This window comes from Danio rerio, chromosome 7 (genome assembly GCF_052040795.2).
Source record: "Danio rerio strain M-AB ecotype USA chromosome 7, GRCz13ab, whole genome shotgun sequence".
Classification (NCBI taxonomy): Eukaryota; Metazoa; Chordata; class Actinopteri; order Cypriniformes; family Danionidae; genus Danio; species Danio rerio.
The window spans coordinates 11,236,724-11,256,810 of NC_141027.1; the positions used below are offsets into that span (position 1 = coordinate 11,236,724).

The 20,087-nt window shown below is 34.1% G+C and overlaps 1 protein-coding gene and 1 long non-coding RNA gene across 2 annotated transcripts in view; one reads left to right on the forward strand and one right to left on the reverse strand.

Annotated features, from left to right (window-relative positions):
- The window catches only part of cemip (cell migration inducing hyaluronidase 1), a 369,326-nt gene that overhangs the window by 239,403 nt on the left and 109,836 nt on the right, over positions 1–20,087 (forward strand). The gene's annotated exons all lie outside the window — the stretch shown is intronic.
- LOC147843043 (uncharacterized) lies at positions 8,197–9,906 on the reverse strand. Its single transcript, XR_015495264.1, has 2 exons — positions 9,695–9,906; positions 8,197–8,593 (listed from the first exon to the last, which is right to left on the reverse strand). It is a non-coding gene; the product is annotated as an uncharacterized LOC147843043 (long non-coding RNA).

Genomic DNA, 20,087 nt, shown 5'->3' on the forward strand with positions numbered 1-20,087 from the left:
ATCACATAGTTGCTGCAGATTTGTCAGCTGCACATTCATGATGCAAATCTCCCATTCCACCACATCCCAAAGGTGCTATATTGGATTGAGGTCTGGTGAATGTGGAGGCCATTTGAGTACAGTGAACTCATTGTCATGTTCAAGAAACCAACCTGAGATGATTTGCGCTTTATAACATATTACGTTATCCTGCTGGAAGTAGCCATCAGAAGATGGGTACACTGTGGTTATAAAGGGATTGACATGGTCAGCAACAATGTTTAGGTAGGCTGTGGCGTTGACATGATGCTCAGTTGGTACTAATGGACCCTAAGTGTGCCAAGAAAATGTCCCCCACACCATTACACCACCACCAGCCTGAACCGTTGATACAAGGCAGGATGGATCCATGCTTGTATGTTGTTGATGCCAAATTCTGACCCTGTAGTAGTCTGTAGTAGTAGTAATAATATTAATAATCTTATCGTTAAGAAGGTAAAAGACAGAAAGAAAAATACTTTTATCATGCAAGAATGCATTTAATTATTCAAAGTGACACTTACAAAATAGCAAAAGATTTCTGTTTCAAATAAATGTTGTTCTTTTGAATTTATTAAAAGCTCCCATTTATCATCCACAACATGCAAAAACTGCCATCAACATTAATAATAAAACCATTAAGTAAATTTTATGCAGCAAATCATCACATTAAGAAGGTTTGTGAAGGATCATGGGGAGTAGTGATGCTGAAAATTCTGCTTTGCATCACATTAATGAATAAAAAAATATGTAAAAATACATTCAAATATGAAATAGCTAATCAAATTATATTTCACAATATTTGCTTGTATATGTTTGAGACTTCTTTCAAAAACATTACAAAAGGCTTAATTATTCTAAACTTTTGAACAGTAGTTGTGGCAGGCAACACTAATCATAAGTACCTTCACAATACAATTATGAACAATGTTGATTAGTACAACTCAATACTTGCATAAATACACAGAAGTACACACAGTGAGACTGGAATATAGCTTGTAGCAGAAATAACAGCAAAGCTGATTGCCTTCTTTGTCTCTGACACTTCAGTGCAGTCAACACGATTTTGCAACTGCATTTCTCCAAGACGAGGTGATTGGAGACATTAGATGAAATTTTGCATCACAGAAAAATGTTGAGCTCCAGCAGTTAGAAGAAGAGGAAAAAAAGGTTCCTCACAGGCACAAAGTGTTCGAATTTCAAATAAAACCCCTTCATCCTCATCCTCCAGGGGGTTTGGAAATGTCTTACATCAGATTCAGCACATCACACTCAGACGTTTAGATCTGCTCTGGAAAACTTTTGAGGACGATGTGTTCGAGAAAATCCTGCATTCTTTGATTGTAGTTTAATTATAGTTCAGGTGTTTTGTTCGTTGATGTGGTGCTGGATATTCAGATCTTATTGTCTGTTAAAGCTCCTGACTTCATTCTGAAATCATTTTCCCCAAATTAGATGTAGCGCATCAGTGGACTGCAATCATTTATTATATAAATAAAAAAAGGCCCACGTTTGCTTTTCTTACTGTAGCAAACTCCACCTGTTTATCTAGTTTATCAGCAACCCAGCATGCACAGGACGTCAACATTATGTCAGATGGACATTGTACTCCAATATGCTGGGGACTTTGCATTTTGTTTGGAAATATAATCGGGTTGACGTCGGAACGCAACATTGGGCCAACATCAATGTGCAATGTCCAACATAAAATCATCCAAATATCAACATCTAATGATGTTACAGCTTGATGTTGTGTGGACATTACCACTATGGCGTCTATCAGACTTTGGATTTTGGTTGCTATACCAAACGAATAAATGTCAGTTTTTGATGTCAATATAACTTTGGTTTAAGATGTTGGCTTGATGTTGGATTTTGGTCACTTTATTGCAACCTAAAATCAACCCAATATCAACGTCATTTGATATTGTTATTGGATGTCAAAATAACGTTGTCCTTAGTCGCTGACTAGACATTGAATTTTTGGTCACCTGACGTCACAACCTAAATCCAGCCTAATACATTAGGTTATATCTTACTACAAAGTGTGTTTGCTGGAAAGTGAAAATTTTGTTCTCTTTGACTCTCTTGATTGAAATTCACAATTGTTTTTTAAGTCACTGCAGTTTAGTGCAGAAATCTAATGTGCATCTTTGGATGGAAACACAGCTATTTACTCAGCCTAAACATGTTGCTGTGGAAAACTTTTGGGAACGACGTGTTCGAGAAAATCCTGCATTCTTTGATTGTAGTTTAATTATAGTTCAGGTGTTTTGTTCGTTGATGTGGTGCTGGATATTCAGATCTTATTGTCTGTTAAAGCTCCTGACTTCATTCTGAAATCATTTTCCCCAAATTAGATGTAGCGCATCAGTGGACTGCAATCATTTATTATATAAATAAAAAAAGGCCCACGTTTGCTTTTCTTACTGTAGCAAACTCCATCTGTTTATCTAGTTTATCAGCAACCCAGCATGCACAGGACGTCAACATTATGTCAGATGGACTTTGTACTCCAATATCCTGGGGACTTTGCATTTTGTTTGGAAATATAATTGGGTTGACGTCAGAACTCAACATTGGGCCAACATCAATGTGCAATGTCCAACCTAAAATCAACCAAATATCAACATCTAATGATGTTACAGCTTGATGTTGTGTGGACATTACCACTATGACGTCTATCAGACTTTGGATTTTGGTTGCCATACCTGATGAATAAATGTCAGTTTTTGATGTCAATATGACTTTGGTTTAAGATGTTGGATTTTGGTCACTTTATTGCAACCTAAAATCAACCCAATAACAACGTCATTTGATATTGTTATTGGACGTCAAAATAACGTTGTCCTTAGTCGCTGACTAGACATTGAATTTTGGTCACCTGACGTCACAACCTAAATCCAGCCTAATACATTAGGTTATATCTTATTACAAAGTGTGTTTGCTGGAAAGTGAAAATTTTGTTCTCTTTGACTCTCTTGATTAAAATTCACAATTGTTTTTTAAGTCACTGCAGTTTAGTGCAGAAATCTAATGTGCATCTTTGGATGGAAACACAGCTATTTACTCAGCCTAAACATGTTGCTGTGGAAAACTTTTGGGGACGACGTGTTCGAGAAAATCCTGCATTCTTTGATTGTAGTTTAATTATAGTTCAGGTGTTTTGTTCGTTGATGTAGTGCTGGATATTCAGATCTTATTGTCTGTTAAAGCTCCTGACTTTAATGCTAAAATCATTTTCCCCAAATTTGATGTAGCGCATCAGTGGACTGCACTCATTAATTATATAAGTAAAAAAAGGCCCACATTTGCTTTTCTTACTGTAGCAAATTCCACCTGTTTATCTAGTTTATAAGCAACCCAGCATGCACAGGACGTCAACATTATGTCAGATGGACTGTGTACCCCGACATCCTGGGGACGTAGCATTTTGTTTGGAAATATAATTGGGTTGACGTCAGAACTCAACATTGGGCCAACATCAATGTGCAATGTCCAACATAAAATCAACCAAATATCAACATCTAATGATGTTACAGCTTGATGTTGTGTGGACATTACCACTATGACGTCTATCAGATGTTGGATTTTGGTTGCTATACCTGATGAATAAATGTCAGTATTTGACGTCAATATTTTTTTTTTTGTTGGACGTCACAACCTAAATCTAGCCTCATTATATCTTATGACGAAGTGTGTTTGCTGGAAAGTGAAAGTTTTGTTCTCTTTGACTCTCTTGATTGAAATTCGTGAAGTTCTTATGCCATCTTGGAGTTTTGTGCAGAAATCTAATGTGCATCTTTGGATGGAAACATGGCTATTTACTCAGCCTATGAAAAAACTGTACAAAAGCACGCACATCTCTCTTAATTGGGTGCTCAGCCAAAACCGCAAAAGGTGCAAATTAAATGTAAATCAAAGGCGGCAACACCAAGGCTCCAAAAATACAAATTTATTAAATTAAAAAGGCTGACACAGAGCGTGTAACGTTTCGAGCCACCCGGCTCTTCATCAGACAATGTTCATCACAATCAGGTGCTCGTTTTTATACACTTCCGGATCACATGATCTCCTCTCGCATATATGCCAACATATACATACATGCATATGTATACATACACAATCGTTCATATATTTACATTTACGTTTTACATTTAGTCATTTAGCAGATGCTTTTATCCAAAGCGACTTACAAATGAGGACAAGGAAGCAATTTACACAACCAAGAGCAACAATGAATAAGTGCTATAGGCAAGTTTCAGGTCTGTAAAGTCTAAGAAGGGAAGTATTAGTAGTATTAGTGTTTTTTTTTTGTTTTTTGTTTTTTTGTGTACAGTTAGTGTGATATTCAGAGAGGCAATTACAGATTAGGAAGTGTAGTGGAGACTAAATAGTTGAGTTTTTAGTCGTTTCTTGAAAGTAGCGAGTGACTCTGCTGTTCTGATGCAGTTAGGGAGTTCATTCCACTGGGCAGATTGAGCGTGAGCGTTCGCGAAAGTGATTTCTTCCCTCTTTGGGATGGAACCACGAGGCGACGTTCATTCACAGAACGCAAGTTTCTGGAGGGCACATAGATCTGCAGAAGCGAGAGCAGATAAGAAGGAGCAAGGCCAGAAGTCACTTTGTAGGCAAACATCAGAGCTTTGAATTTGATGCGAGCAGCAACTGGCAGCCAGTGCAAACGGACTAGCAGCGGAGTGACATGTGCTCGTTTAGGTTCATTGAAGACCACTCGTGCTGCTGCATTCTGGAGCAGTTGAAGAGGCTTGATAGAGCTAGCTGGAAGCCCAGCTAGTACATACATACACATATATACATACATACACATGAATACATGTATACACATTCACATCTAGTCTATAGCTTTGATCAAATTACAAAAAATATATATAAATACATAAATAAACTATAATATTACATCACAAATTATAATAAAGAAAAATAAATAAAGAAAGAAAAAAAATATATATATAAATACATAAATAAACTATAATATTACATCACAAATTATAATAAAGAAAAATAAATAAAGAAAGAAAAATATATATATATATAAATACATAAATAAACTATAATATTACATCACAAATTATAATAAAGAAAAATAAATAAATAAAGAAAAAAATATATATATAAATACCATGATACACCAGACTACACAACAAAATATAGCCAAAAAACCTTTAAACCAAACCCCTACTTAAACCTTCATTCATTCATTCATCATTCATTCATTCATTATCTTTTCGGTTTAGTCTCTTTATTAGTCCGGGGCTACCACAGCGGAATAAACCGCCAACTCATCCCGCACACTTACACGCAGCGGACGCCCCTCCAGCCGCAACCCATCTCTGGGACACCAATTAAACAATAAAAACTTATTCAAAAATTATTACAGAAAAGGACGAATGTCAAACTCCTCATTTAAACCTTTTGTAGACAATGTGTCTAAAGTGAAAATCCAGAAAGCTTCGCGTTGCAACAGCAATTTATTAAGATCATGTCGGGGCGGCCGAAAAGATAATGAATGAATGAATGATGAATGAATGAATGAAGGTTTAAGTAGGGGTTTGGTTTAAAGGTTTTTTGGCTATATTTTGTTGTGTAGTCTGGTGTCTCATGGTATTTATATATTTTTTTTTCTTTATTTATTTCATTTTCTTTATTATAATTTGTGATGTAATATTATAGTTTATTTATGTATTTATATATATATATATTGTAATTTGATCAAAGCTATAGACTAGATGTGAATGTGTATACATGTATTCATGTGTATGTATGTATATATGAACGATTGTGTATGTATACATATGCATGTATGTATATGTTGGCATATATGCGAGAGGAGATCATGTGATCCGGAAGTGTATAAAAACGAGCACCTGATTGTGATGAACATTGTCTGATGAAGAGCCGGATGGCTCGAAACGTTACACGCTCTGTGTCAGCCTTTTTAATTTAATAAATTTGTATTTTTGGAGCCTTGGTGTTGCCGCCTTTGATTTACATTTATTTACTCAGCCTAAACATGTTGCTCTGGAAAACTTTTGAGGATGACATGTTCGAGAAAATCCTGCATTCTTTGATTGTGGTTTAATTATACTTCCGGTGTTTTATTATTTTATCGTGGGCATTTTGTTTGGAAATGAAACTCGTTTTGACGCCAGAACCAAACATCAGGCCGACGTCAATGTCCAACGTTCAACCTAAATATGATCGAATATTAATGATGTTACAGCTTGAGGTTGTATGACATGTATCAGACGTTTAATTTTGGTTGCCATACCTGATGAATAAATGTCAGTATTTGGCGTCAATATGCCGTCAGTTTAAGATGTTGGTTCGATGTTGGATTTTAGCCACTTTATAACAACCTAAAATAAACCAAATATCAACGTCATTTGAGGTTGTTATTGGATGACAAAATGCATTGAATTTTGGTCACTTGACTTCACGACATAATTCTAACCTAAGATTAACGTCTTATGATGTTGTGTGCCTGCTGGGAAGTGAAGTTTTCGTTCTCTTTGACTCTTTTGATGGAAAATCGCTTGATAAATGCTTTTTTTGCAAAACTTTAATGCCATATTGCAGTTTTGTGCATAAATCTAATTTGCAGCTTTGGATGGAAACACGGCTAATTACTCAGCCTAAACATGTTGCTCTGGAAAACTCGATTTTGGTTTAATTAAAATTCAGTTGTTTTGTACATTGATGTGGTGCTGGATTTTCAGATCTTATTTTCTGTTACAGCTCCTAACTTTAATGCTAAAATAATTTCCCCCAAATTAGATGTAACGCATCAGTGGACTGCAATTTCTCATAGTCACACCGTTCGTTCAGTTGGATTGAAGCCTGTGAAGTCTTTCCAGACTACTAACCTTTTCTCAAACTCTTTATTAAACTGTGTTTCTTAGCATTTTAATGCATCGTAGACTTTCTTCTGCATTAGTATGCAACGGTGGCTTCTTTTTGGTAATTTAAATGCATTAAATGCAACAATGCAAAGCGATGAGCTTAGGGACCAAACATTAATGATGGATTTAAAGGAATTTTCTGGGTTTCCTATAAAGTAAGTCATTCCACAACACTCGCGGAAATGCTGATTAACATACAAATACATTTCTTGTTTACTTCTTTCTAGGGACGTCCCAAGACAATCTCAAATGCCAGGATTGTGGCCGATCAAGGCTTTTTTTTGTGATCGGTATCTTCATTTGCTGTCATGCAGATATCGTAAACTGAGAGTAATTTGTGATGGAAATGCACTGCTAAACTTGCCTGCTATATGTAAATACAAAAGAAATGTGTAATGTATGCATTGCAATCATTTTAAAAGTGGTAGCCACTTTTTTGTCAAAGATTTGGTGATGTGTTTACATGATGTGTTCTGATTGGGTGTTTACATGCGACACTTCACATGCTATTTGCTCACCTTTCTTCTGTCAATGTGAGTTCAGTTCCATTATTTCTTTAGCTCACTGTTTATATTGTGAGTATTGCTCTTTATGGGCTCTATGCACGGCGGCGCGTGACGCATTTCCGGTAAAATTTAAGACCCCGAGCCTACTTCCGCCGATCGTACAGTACAGTACTACAACAGGAGCGCTACTGATAAAAACGAGTAATGTTTTGGACAGTTGTCTTAATGTTTTATGCCATTATAGCCCACTTATATATGTTTATGTCAGCTACATAAATATGACATCTAAACGTTTAAAAGTGTCATTTTAAAGACGTGAGAACAGTACTTGTAAATACCACTGCTGTGTTCAGCAATGCACAGCGTCAGAAATTGAACTCTTACCTTAGTTTCCACACGTTTCCAAATGACAAAGTCGTGCAGAAGAGGTGGGTTGTTGATATTAAACGTGAGAATTTTACAGAAACAGAAAAAAACAACAGTGTAGCTGAGAATTTCAGTCTAACTGATCGAGGCTCGAGTGCCAAACGGATGCAGACATTTAAAGAAAGGAGCTTTTATAGCAAATAATAGTTTGTTTTCATTGCCTTTGAAGTAAAAAAACTGAACATTAATATACATAAACATTTCTTAAGCTACTTTCTAAGTGCAATTTTTAAATTCAGAATAAAGACCTTTATTTTATTCACTGTACATATAAAATATAATTCACTGTATATAATTTGAAATAAAAATTGTCAAAAAAAATGTAACATTTTGAAAAAAATATTTTATTCAGATGAACAGAAACAATGACATTGAATCAGTTGTTTTCTTGAATCAGGTGCTTCTTCTGTAACTTGTGCATAGAGAGGTATTTGGGCTTATACGTATTAAATAAATAAATAAACACCCATCTGTTTCATGGAACCTAACACATAATTGATCCATTCCAAACAATTGTTCATGTGACAACACACATTACACATTTCAGAGTAATGGGCTGTCTGGTAAAGCAAAGCAACCACATGTTTGCATATCCCACTCTCAGCCACACAAGAGCAGGAGCAATTAACTAGCAGACGATGGCATGGATCTTCTGACGGATGTCCGCTCCAGGATGAAGTAACACATAAAATTTTCTAGCTCTGAATCTCATAATGTTACCTAGAAAACAGAAACAAGAATATTAATAGGTTTTTAAAGAGAGTCATTAAAGGCAGTTCACTCAAAACTGAAAATTATATTTTCTCATCCTTCACTTGTTCCAAACCTGTTTGAGTTTGTTTCTGATGTTTAACACAAACAAAAATACTTTGAAGAAAGCTGGAAACTTGCAACCACTGATATTCATAGTAGTTCTTTTTCCTACTATGGAAGTCAATGGTTACAGGTTTTCAGCTTTCTTCAAAATATCTTCTTTTGAAAGGCATCTGCAGCAATATCATCAGATTAAACTACACAGTAAATCATTAATTTAAATTATTTAAAAGTAGCTCCCTTTAGTCACACTTTAAAATAAGGTTTCATTAGTTAAAGTATTTGCTCACTATTAAAATAACTATTTAATAGTTAGCATTGTTAAACTAATTTACTAATGAATAAAAATCCAAAGTCATGCTTGTTAACATTAGCTATTACATTGTGAGTTAACAAGCACAATGAATAAGCATTTGTTCATTAACATAAAAAAACTAATAAATATTGCAATAGACAAATTGTTGATGTTAAATTAACTAATGACACCTTATTGTTTTGGGTCACCCTCCCATTTAATTACAATGTTATCGACTAAATAGAAAGCATGCTATCTACACTGTTACACTGCATCTGTCATCTCCACTGTTTCAGCAATAAATATCAGCATTGACACAGTGCTATTTGTCTGTTGTGGATGGAACGGCATTGTATTATTTTATTCCTAATATATCTTGCTCAATAATCATGCTTACAAGCTAAGACAGCATCTGTGTTTCTGTAATTATCCGAACTGAACAGTGGTGGTCACTTTAGAACAGTAAAAGTATGAATGGGACAGAACTTGTATGCTGTCCTACTCTCAGCTGGTGAGGAGACTCCGATTTCTTCATAGATCTATCGGTAGTAATGAGCTCTCACTGAGATCTTATTTCTGCCCTGTTTTTACCTGACACTATGAGACAGAATTACGTACACATATGATTATTTTTACTTACGTGATAAAGCTGCCGATGGACGGATCGTAAGAGTATTAACGCTAAAGTTAGCCTTCAGGCTAGCTGAACTTACCTTCATAATTGCACAGGTAGGAAGATGCATAAAACTTGAAACCTTTCTCAAGCTTTGCTCTGCGGGGTTGTAGAACACATCCGGACAATCATTTGCACATCGTTGATCATAATTTACTCGCAAACAGCGAGTAAATATTGACGACTCTGCCATAATACTGTTTACCGCCGCTTAAAATCACCCAGACCGGAAGCTGGACCGCGGCCTTAGACAAAACGCGGAAGTAATGCGTGCATATAGCCCATTGTATTGCAAACAAGGTTTTGTGACATTCATCAGTTTGTTAAACTTTATAATAATTATAACCCTAAAATGCAGAGCACAAAATTGTTTATTCAACATTCAATTTAATAAACATTTATACAAATTTTATATACAAGTATCGTAAATAATAAAACTTTACACAGTAAGTGCATGTATTTTAAAGTCTAGCATCACAATCTCAACTTTATATAAACAAGCAAGATGCAGAGAAAGAAGAGAGACAGAGATAACGGGTGCGCGTTTCACTAGCGAGACGCTCAAAAACTGTTCTCAACACACGCATATGCCCTATTATTTAATTTTACTTTCAAAAAGGGAGGAAAGCACAACCAAAATAAATGTTAGCAAGCACTTTAATAACAAGACAGTTTCCCGATTTGACAACAGTCTCGATCAATAGCAAAAAACAAACAAAAATAATAATTGAGCATCAACGAGCAAAACAAAATATCCCCAAATTGTATTATTTGACAAAATAGCAAAAACAATTAAAGGAAATTAAAGTCTTTACTCACACAAAGGGAATTTAGCGTGGATTTTAGCTCTCACAACAGACTTGGCCCACGGAGGATACAATGTTTTGACATGAAGATTTTAAACTTGAACGTAGCAGATCTGAAAGACATCTTACTAGAGAGAACATCCAAGTAGTCGAGGGTTTTCTGGTAAACAACTCTTTCTTTATTAGGACATTCCACTATTCGGTCAGGTCTCTTCTCAGTAACCCTCGCTCCACCTTCACTTCAGCTCTTCAGATCTTCTTCCTCCAACCCACACAGCCAACCATTTTATCTGATTAAAAGAAATGTGTTTTTATCTAATTAAAAAATAATAGGTAAGATAAAAGTAATAACTAAAATAAAAGTCATTGGATATTATTACCTTGCAGAACTGTCTTGAGCATCTGCACCTCAAAGATTGTCTCACCGCCAAAAGCTGCCATGCGTAAATTGCGTTTTGTTTTCTGAGGTGCAAGTAATTTATTACATTAGACAAAAGACTCACAGTGGCTTTTCCTACAACCTTTTTGTATTTTATGATATTTAGTGCCACTTTAAGTGACGATTTATTTGTCTTTGATTTATTGGATGGAAATTAATCTTATTTTTATATGCAAATGTTTGTGCCTGATAAGTCTAATTTGCATCATCTGATTAAAACATGGCTACTTTTTCATACTTTAATGCATTACGAAAGTTTCTGCTTTCTTTCAGCTGCTTTCTTCCAAAAAACAATAAGAACATTAGTATAAAAACCTTCTTGTAGCTTGTAAATGTAAGCAAGAAGCCTTTGGTGTTGCAGTTTCGGAGCATGTTTTGCTGTTGGTGGATGGTTTCACCTTTTTTTCTTCATGCTGACCATCATGCTTTTTGGTTCAGGTTGGTGTTACGAGGGCGGTTAGCTTTGCGCTAAATATAGCAGTTCCCTTTCAGAACAGATTTTCTTCTGAATTAGTGTCATCAGGCTGCAAGATTGTCTGTTTTGTCAGATGTCTTGTAGAAAACGTAATGTCAGGCTCTATCAGAAGTCACTTCTTTCTAGCGGCTCTTGAAGAGAATCTGTTTTGGAGTGTTGGAGCGATGGTTTCTCTCATTTTATCGAATAATCTCAGTGCTTCTGCCAGGGTTGTGGCTGCTGTCTTGTTCATTTCTTTAACAATTGCTCTTCTTGTCCATTGCTCAATTTAGTAGGATGGCCTGCTCTTAGATGTTTCTGGGCTTTGAGCCATTTGTTCCCATTTCTTTGCTACAATGAGCACCACTGTGCTCAAAGTAAGGGCCAAAATGATACCAATCTCTGTCATGTTCTCTAGTTTTAATAACTTCATCCTGAGGCTCCACAGGCAATTTGTTTCTATTTGTGGCATCAAGACTGATGTGCTTTTTAAACCTAGATCTTTATTCTGCATAAATGAATATGGACTAGATTATAAGGGATGACAGTGGTTGGATGTTTTGTTAAATTTTGAAATAAAAACAAAACAGATGCACTATTTTTTTATTTCGGTATTATACTGGCCATACTTTTTCTTTTTATTATTGTATACATCAAAGACACCTAAAAACAAAAAAATAATATATTAAAAACAAGAAGATAGGAAAACATAAAATAAATAATTTTTTGTTAATGTAGAAACATCACAATTAAACAGTTGCTGTGCTTGTTTGTTTGTTTATTTGTGTTTTTGTCCTCCATAATCAATCAATCAATCAATCAATCAATCAATCAATCAATCAATCAACCCATCATTCAATCATTCAATCAATCATTCAATCAAGTTATCAACTAACCAAACATACAATATATCATTAATAAAAAAATCAGTCAACTACTCAGTCAATCATTCAAGTTAACGATCAATCAATCAATCAATCAATCAATCAATCAATCAATCAATCAATCAATCAATCAATCAATCAATCAATCAATCAATCAATTAATTATTCAATCAATTATTAAACTAACCAATCAATAGATCAGTCAACCAACCAATCAATCAATCATAACAAAACAAACAAACAAACAAACAAACAAGCAAGCGATCAAACTAAACAATCGCTCAATCAATCAATCAATCAATCAATCAATCAACAAGCACAAAACAAAACAACCCATCATTTAATCAGTCAATCAATCAATCAAGTTATCAACTAACCAAACAGTCAATATATCAATAATCAATAAATCAGTCAACTAATCAGTCAATCATTCAAGTTACCAATCAATCAATCAATCAATCAATCAATCAATCAATCAATCAAACAAACACAAAACAAACAAAAACCAATCAGTCAATCAATCATTCAACTAACCAATCAATCAGTATATCAATTAATATATAAACCAATTATACAAAAAAACATCAATCAATCATTCCACTAACCAATCAGTCAATATATCAATTAATCAATCAATCCTACAAACAAACACAAAGCAAAGCAGCCCATCATTCAATCATTCAATTAACCAATAAATTAATATATCAATTAATCCATCAATCATACAAACACAAAACAAAGCAACCCGTCATCCAATCAGTCAATCATCCAATCATTCAATTAACCAATAAATCAATATAGCAATCAATAAATCACTCAACTAATTAGTCAATCATTAACTTTACCAAACACCCAATCAATCAATAATACAAACAAGTAAAACACAAACAAAACAATCAGTCACCCAATCATTCAACTAACCAATCAATAGATTAATCAATAAACTAACCAAACAAACGATCAATCAATCATACATGCATACAATCACCCAATCATTCAACTAACCGATCAATAGATTAATCAATAAACTAACCAAACAAACAATCAATCAATCATACATGCATACAATCTATCAATCAATCAAACAAACAAACAAACAAGCAAAACAATCACTCAACTAATCATTCAACTTACTAATAAATCAATAGATCAATCAATCAACCAATCAAACAAGCAAACAAACAAATCACTCAACTAATCGATTAACCAATAAATCAATCAATCAACCAATCAATCAATCAATCAATCAATCAATCATTCAACTAATCAATAAAGCAATAGATTAATCATTCAGTAGATCAATCAATTAATCAGTCAGTATTACAAGAACATTTAGTCAACCATTTACTCAACCTTTCATCTAACAAATCAGTCAATAGATCAATAATAGTGTTGTTTAGTATTATTTGGTGGAAAATCATCTTGAGCACTTCAGTTTAAAACCTGCATGTATTTATTAAATCACATCACATTTAATTCAGCCATAGCACAGTTTTGATTATTTTAATGTGAAATACCATGCAGTCCTAACTCTATTTAATTTATTTTATCACCACATCGAACTCAGCATGAATTCCCTCGAAACAGAAGAGCAGAAAGGAATGGGATTCCTTCTGACACCACTGTGTTTAACTGCTATCAATGGCAGCCAAGATTAAGTAGTTCTCAGCACAATTTTGACATTGATTTTCAGTCGCGTTATAGAGGAAAAGACAGAGACATCTGCTAGTAGAGCTTCCCTTAGTGGCCACAAGATTGAATCTCTTCTGAGAGGTGAAGCTCTTTAGTTTCTGAAGCAGAGGCTAGGTTTTATTCTCATCAAACCTGCCATCTAGGGAGTTTCCCCCCCCTTGTCACAGCCACCTTTGTCTTGCTCAACGCAGGTACCCAGGCACTATTTTCTGGTTTGAAACAATGTCTGCTTTGAAACAATGGCTGGAAATTCTGCCTCCTCAGCTCTGCTGTGAAAGTGGATCTCAAGCTGACCATTTAAAATGACTTTAACTGTGGTAGCATTTATTCAGGATGACACTTATATTTAAATTAAACCCAGTTCATATTTGAGTAAGTAGGGTAGTTATGTAAATGAATTAAACTTAAGAGCACATTTTAGATCATTCAATAGCAGGAATCCTTAAATCAGGTTAATTCTTGATAAATCCATGCATCCATCCGTCCATCCATCCACCCACCCATCCATTCCTTCAGTCATTTTATTTCTTCATACATCACTACATGCATCCATCCATCCATCCAGTCATTTTATAACTCGATCAATCAATCCCGCTATTCATTCATCCATCCACCTATCAATCCAGTCATTTTATTTCTCCATCCATCCACCCTTTCAATCAGCCCTTTCTCCACCCATCCATCCATCCATCCATTCACTTTGTCTCAATTCATCCATCCAGTCACTTTATTTCTCCATCCATCCATCCCTCCATCCAATCACCTACCCAGTCATTTTTACTCATTTAGTCATCTACTCATTCAGTCATCTAGTCATTTTATTTTTCCATCCATCCATTTCTCCATCCATTTTATTACTTAATCCTTCCATCCATCCATCAATCCGTCCATCTACCCATCTATCCATCTATCCATCCCTCCAGTCATTTTATTTCTCCATCCATCCATCCATCCATCCATCCATCCATCCATCAATTCATCCCTCCATCCATCCATCCATCCATCCATCCATCCATCCACCTATACAGTCATTTTAATTCTACATCTATCTACTCAACTAGTCATCTAGTCATTTTATTTCTCCATCCATCCATTCATCCCTCCATCTATCCATCCCCCCATCCATCCATTCATCCATTCATTTTATTTCTCCACCCATCCACCCATTCATCCGTCCATCTGTTCATCCATGCATCCATCCATCCAACCATTTATTTTGTCATTTGATTTCTTCATACATTCATTCATGCATCCATCCAACTGTCCGTCCGTCTGTCCATCCATCCATCCCTCCGTCCGTCCATTCATCCATACATCCATCCATCCATCCATCCACCCATCCATCCATTCATCCATCCATTCATCCATCCATCCATCCATCCATCCATCCATCCAGTCATTTTATTTTCTCATCTATCCACCCATTCAGTCATCTAGTAATTTTATTTCTCCATCCATCCATTTATCCTTCCATCTATCTATCCACCCATCCAGTCATTTTATTTCTCCATCCATCCATCCATGCATCCATCCAGGCATTTTATTTCTCCACACATCCATCATTCCATCCATCCATCCATCCAGTCATTTTATTTCTCCACACATCCATCCATCCATCTGTTCATCTATGCATCCATCCATCCACCCATTTGTTTTGACATTTGATTTCTTCATACATTCATACATGCATCCATCCGTCCATCCATCCATTCATCCATCCATCCATCCATCCATCCATCCATCCATCCATCCAACCATCCAGTCATTTTATTTTCCCATCTATCCACCCATTCAGTCATCTAGTCGTTTTATTTCTCCATCCCTCCATCCACCAATCCATTCAGTCATTTTATTTCTCCATCTATCTATCCATCCATTCATCCATCCACTCATCCAGTCATTTTATTATCCGTCCATCCATCCATCCATCCAGTCATTTTATTTCTCCAACTATCCTGTCATTTTATTTCTCCATCCATCCATCCATCCATCCATTCATCCATCCACTCATCCAGTCAATATATTTATCTGTCCACCCATCCATCCATCCATCCATCCATTCATCCATTCATCTAGTCATTTTATTTTTCCATGCATCCATCCATCCATCCATCAATCCATCCATTCATCCAGGCATATTAATTATCCGTCCATCCATGCATTCATTTGTCCATCTGTCGTTTATCTGTCTTCTGGTTTTCTTCAAGCAAAACACTTTCAGGCTTTTTTCAGGCTCAACCTCTTCAGTTTTTCTGTTCAGGCTTGCACAGCATTAAAGATTGTCTTGACATATTTTTTGTCATATTGTATTAGATATTACATCCATATGTATGCATGCATGGACTAATCCATGCAGTCTGTGCTATAGCAAATCCACCATGGTTCACTGTGCTCAATGTGAGCTTCTCAGAGATCCAATAACACCAATCAGTGTTAACTCACACTTCTTCAGTCTGATATTTGCAACTGGCATATCCATGTATAAAGAGTGGTTTATTTACATCTGCGTTCTGTGCACATAAAAGACACATTTTTGTATTTGCGGAGGCAGCTGCTGGGATAAAATAAAGCAGATATGGGTTTTACAAGGGATTTGAATGAAGCGTATTTCTATTTGCTGCCCGTAGATGGATTTGTTGCATTTGTGAACTGTATTGATTGTGAATGAACTTGAGTGAACTTTTATCAAATACAATTTTTGCTATAACTGTAATTATTAATTTTTATTTTTTTTGTAAATAAAAAAAACAAGGTTGGATTGTCAATGTTCTTGTGTTGTCTTTTGTTTTGTGAATTAGTTTTTTGTGTTTTTGTACATTTTATTTTGTTTTGTAAACTTGTTTTAATCTTTTGTTTTGTGTTTTGTTTGTAAATTAGTCTTGTTTTGAAATGTTTTTTTTTTTGCTTTTTTTGTACCTGTTTTGTTTTATTTTATGTCTTATATTGTGTTTTTTGTAAACTTGTTTTGATCTTTTGTTTTGCGTTGTGTTGTGTTTTGCAAACTAGTTTTGTTTTGTGTTTTTTGTTTGTTTTGTTTTGATCTTATTCTGTTATTATTTGGTTTTGTTTTGTGTTTTTTGTTTGTTTTGTTTTGAAATTGTTCTGTTTTGTGATTTGTTTGTATTCTAGTTTTGTTTTATTTTGTAAACCTTATTTTGCTTTTGTTTTGTAAATTGTTTTCTTTTAATTTTTTTGTTTTGTATATATTTTGCTTTGTGTTTTGTTTTTGGTATCTTATTTTGTTCTTGATTTTTTTATAAAATTAGATTCTTCTGTGTAACCATCTATAATTTGACTCGATCATAATTTAATAAAAAAACTGTTTTGTTTTGTTAAATCATTTTGTGTTGTTTAATTAGTTTAGTTTCATGAACATGTTTTTTGTGTAAATTAATTTTGCTTTATGTTTTTGTTTTGCTTTGTTTTTGTAAACTTTGTTTTGATTTTTTGTTCAGTTTTGTTCCTAAATTTGGTTTGTTTTGTAAACATTTTTTTTGTAAATTTGTTTTCCTTTATGTTTTGTTTTGTACTTGTTTTGATTTGTAAATTGATTTTGCTTTGTGTTTTTTGTTTGTTTTGTAATGTTTTTGTTTTGTGTTTTTAGTTTGTTTTGGAATTTTTTTTGTTTTGTTTTTGTTTTTTAAACTATTTTAGTTCTTTTTTGTAATTCTTTTTGGGGTTTTTTGTTTGTTTTTGCTTTGTTTTGTAAATATGTTTTGTTTTGTAATCTTTTTTGTTTTGTCTATATTTCAATAAACACTAAATAAATATGCTCTAAAGACATTCTTGCATTAAACAATCAATGGAAAAATTTAAAGATTAAAAATTTGAACACAAATTTGCGTCTAGAACTTGGTCGGAAAAGTTACACTAAGAAACGAAAGTAAGAAATTACTATGAAAAAAATATTTTTTTAATTTTTAAATTTGCTTTGTTTTGTGTTTTTTTTGTAAACTTTTGACCTTTTGTTTTGTTTTTTGTTTGTAAATTAGTTTTGTCTTTAAATTAGTTTTGTTTTGTGTTTTGTTTTTAAATTAGTTTAGTTTTGTAAACTTGTTTTTCGTTTTGTAAATTAGTTTTGCTTTGTGTTTTTGTTTTGTTTTGTGTAAACCTGTTTTGATCTTTTGTTTCGTGAATTTGCTTTGTTGTTTGTCTGTTTTGTGTTTTGTTTGTAAATTAGTTTTTTGTTTTGTGGACAATTTTTTGCAAATTTGTTTTGCTTTGCGTTTTGTACTTGTTTTGTTTTTGCCTTGTTTGATTTTGTAAATTGGTTTTGCTTTTTGTTTTTTGTTTGTTTGTTTTGTTATTTTTTTGCTTTGTATTTTGTTTTGTAAACTTCTTTTGATTTGTGTTTTGTAAATTAGTGTTGCTTTTGTATATATTTTGTCTATAACACCAAACACAAATGCTCTAAAAAAAAAAAAAAAAACGTCATTCCATTAAACAGAATCCATGAAAAAAAATCTGATTCATAAAAATAACAAAAATTTGTATCGGAAATTTGTTTGGAAATATCATTCAATTCGCTTCATTTAATATATACTGAGCAACTGAGCAACGTCTACAGTTTTACAACAAAATACATTTGAGTTGTTTCAAAGATCATATTTAACTGGAAAACAATAGACTAAAACATCATTGCATTGCATGGCATTATCCCAAGCACTATGATTTGAATTGATCATAGTTTAGTTAAAAAAAAATCATGCAAAACAAGCACGTCTGCACTCAACTTCCAAATCTCCCAGATAATTGCTGTCTCTGTGAAGGCGCCTTGGAGCGAACTGTCTCCCATTACCTGCTCATGCTAAACACACGCAGACAAACTCTTCTCCTCACGTAGAAAGGACACACTGTTCCTTCACATTCTTTTAACAATTTGGCCTTATTGTTTGTGCAATGACTCAGGAGCGCTGACAGATTCCATCACTCCAGTCCTCAGCTCTACCTCAAACAACACACTGTTTTTACTGATGCGTGCCAGACGGAAAATTAAGCCAGATAAAATCAAGATCCACTTATGTGATGTTTTGCTCTGAAAATCATTACAAAGTGTGCGTCTGTAACCATTTAAAGCAGCGACATTTAAATCTTTACTAAATGTGAACGTTGAGCTGGTGTTGCCATTAGGTTATCGCAATGCTAATTTTAATGTAATGTGCTGTTTAATGTATATTTTTAAGTTGTATGTATTTATTTGTACTTTTTTGGTGGTTATGTGAATCTAAAGTAAATATTCAAATTGTTTTATGAACATTACTAGACCATTACTTTTAAACTTCAGAAAGAAGTGATATTTAAACAAATAAAATAAATGAAAAATTTTACAGGGATAAAAAGTTAAATCAGTAATTTTAATGTGTTTTTTTATTAACAGTTTTGTTATGTTTTTAATAGTCAATATTTTAATATTAATATTTTAATAATAATAATAATAATAATAATAATAATAATAATAATTCATATTGCTATTCACATATTTTGTTTATATTTTTAAGAAAAAAGGGTAAAATAGAAAATAGATCAAAAACTATATATGTTTAAATCTATCTATCTATCTATCTATCTATCTATCTATATATCTATCTATCTATCTATCTATCTATCTATCTATCTATCTATCTATCTATCCATCCATCCATCCATCCATCCATCCATCCATCCATCCATCCATCCATCCATCCATCCATCCATCCATCCATCCATCCATCCATCCATCCATCCATCCATCCATCCATCCATCCATCCATCCATCCATCCATCCATCCATCCATATATCTGTCTGTCTGTCTGTCTGTCTGTCTGTCTGTCTGTCTGTCTGTCTGTCTGTCTGTCTGTCTGTCTATCTATCTATCTATCTATCTATCTATCTATCTATCTATCTATCTATCTGTCTATCTGTCCATCCACTGTATCTATTTGTAATACAAGGAGTCGGGGTACAACAGAGTAGAGGGTGCAAATGAAGTTTAATAACTCAGGCAGACAATGGTTAAACCAGGAGCAAACATTAGCATGAGGGTTATCCAGAGTGTTGTTGTAGTCACAGGTAAAGAGGTTGGTGTAGGCGGCAAACAGCATAAACAGTAAAACATGGCTAGGATCAAAAGGCAAGGCTAGACTGGAATAACGCTTGGTAATGTTTCAGGTGAACATAC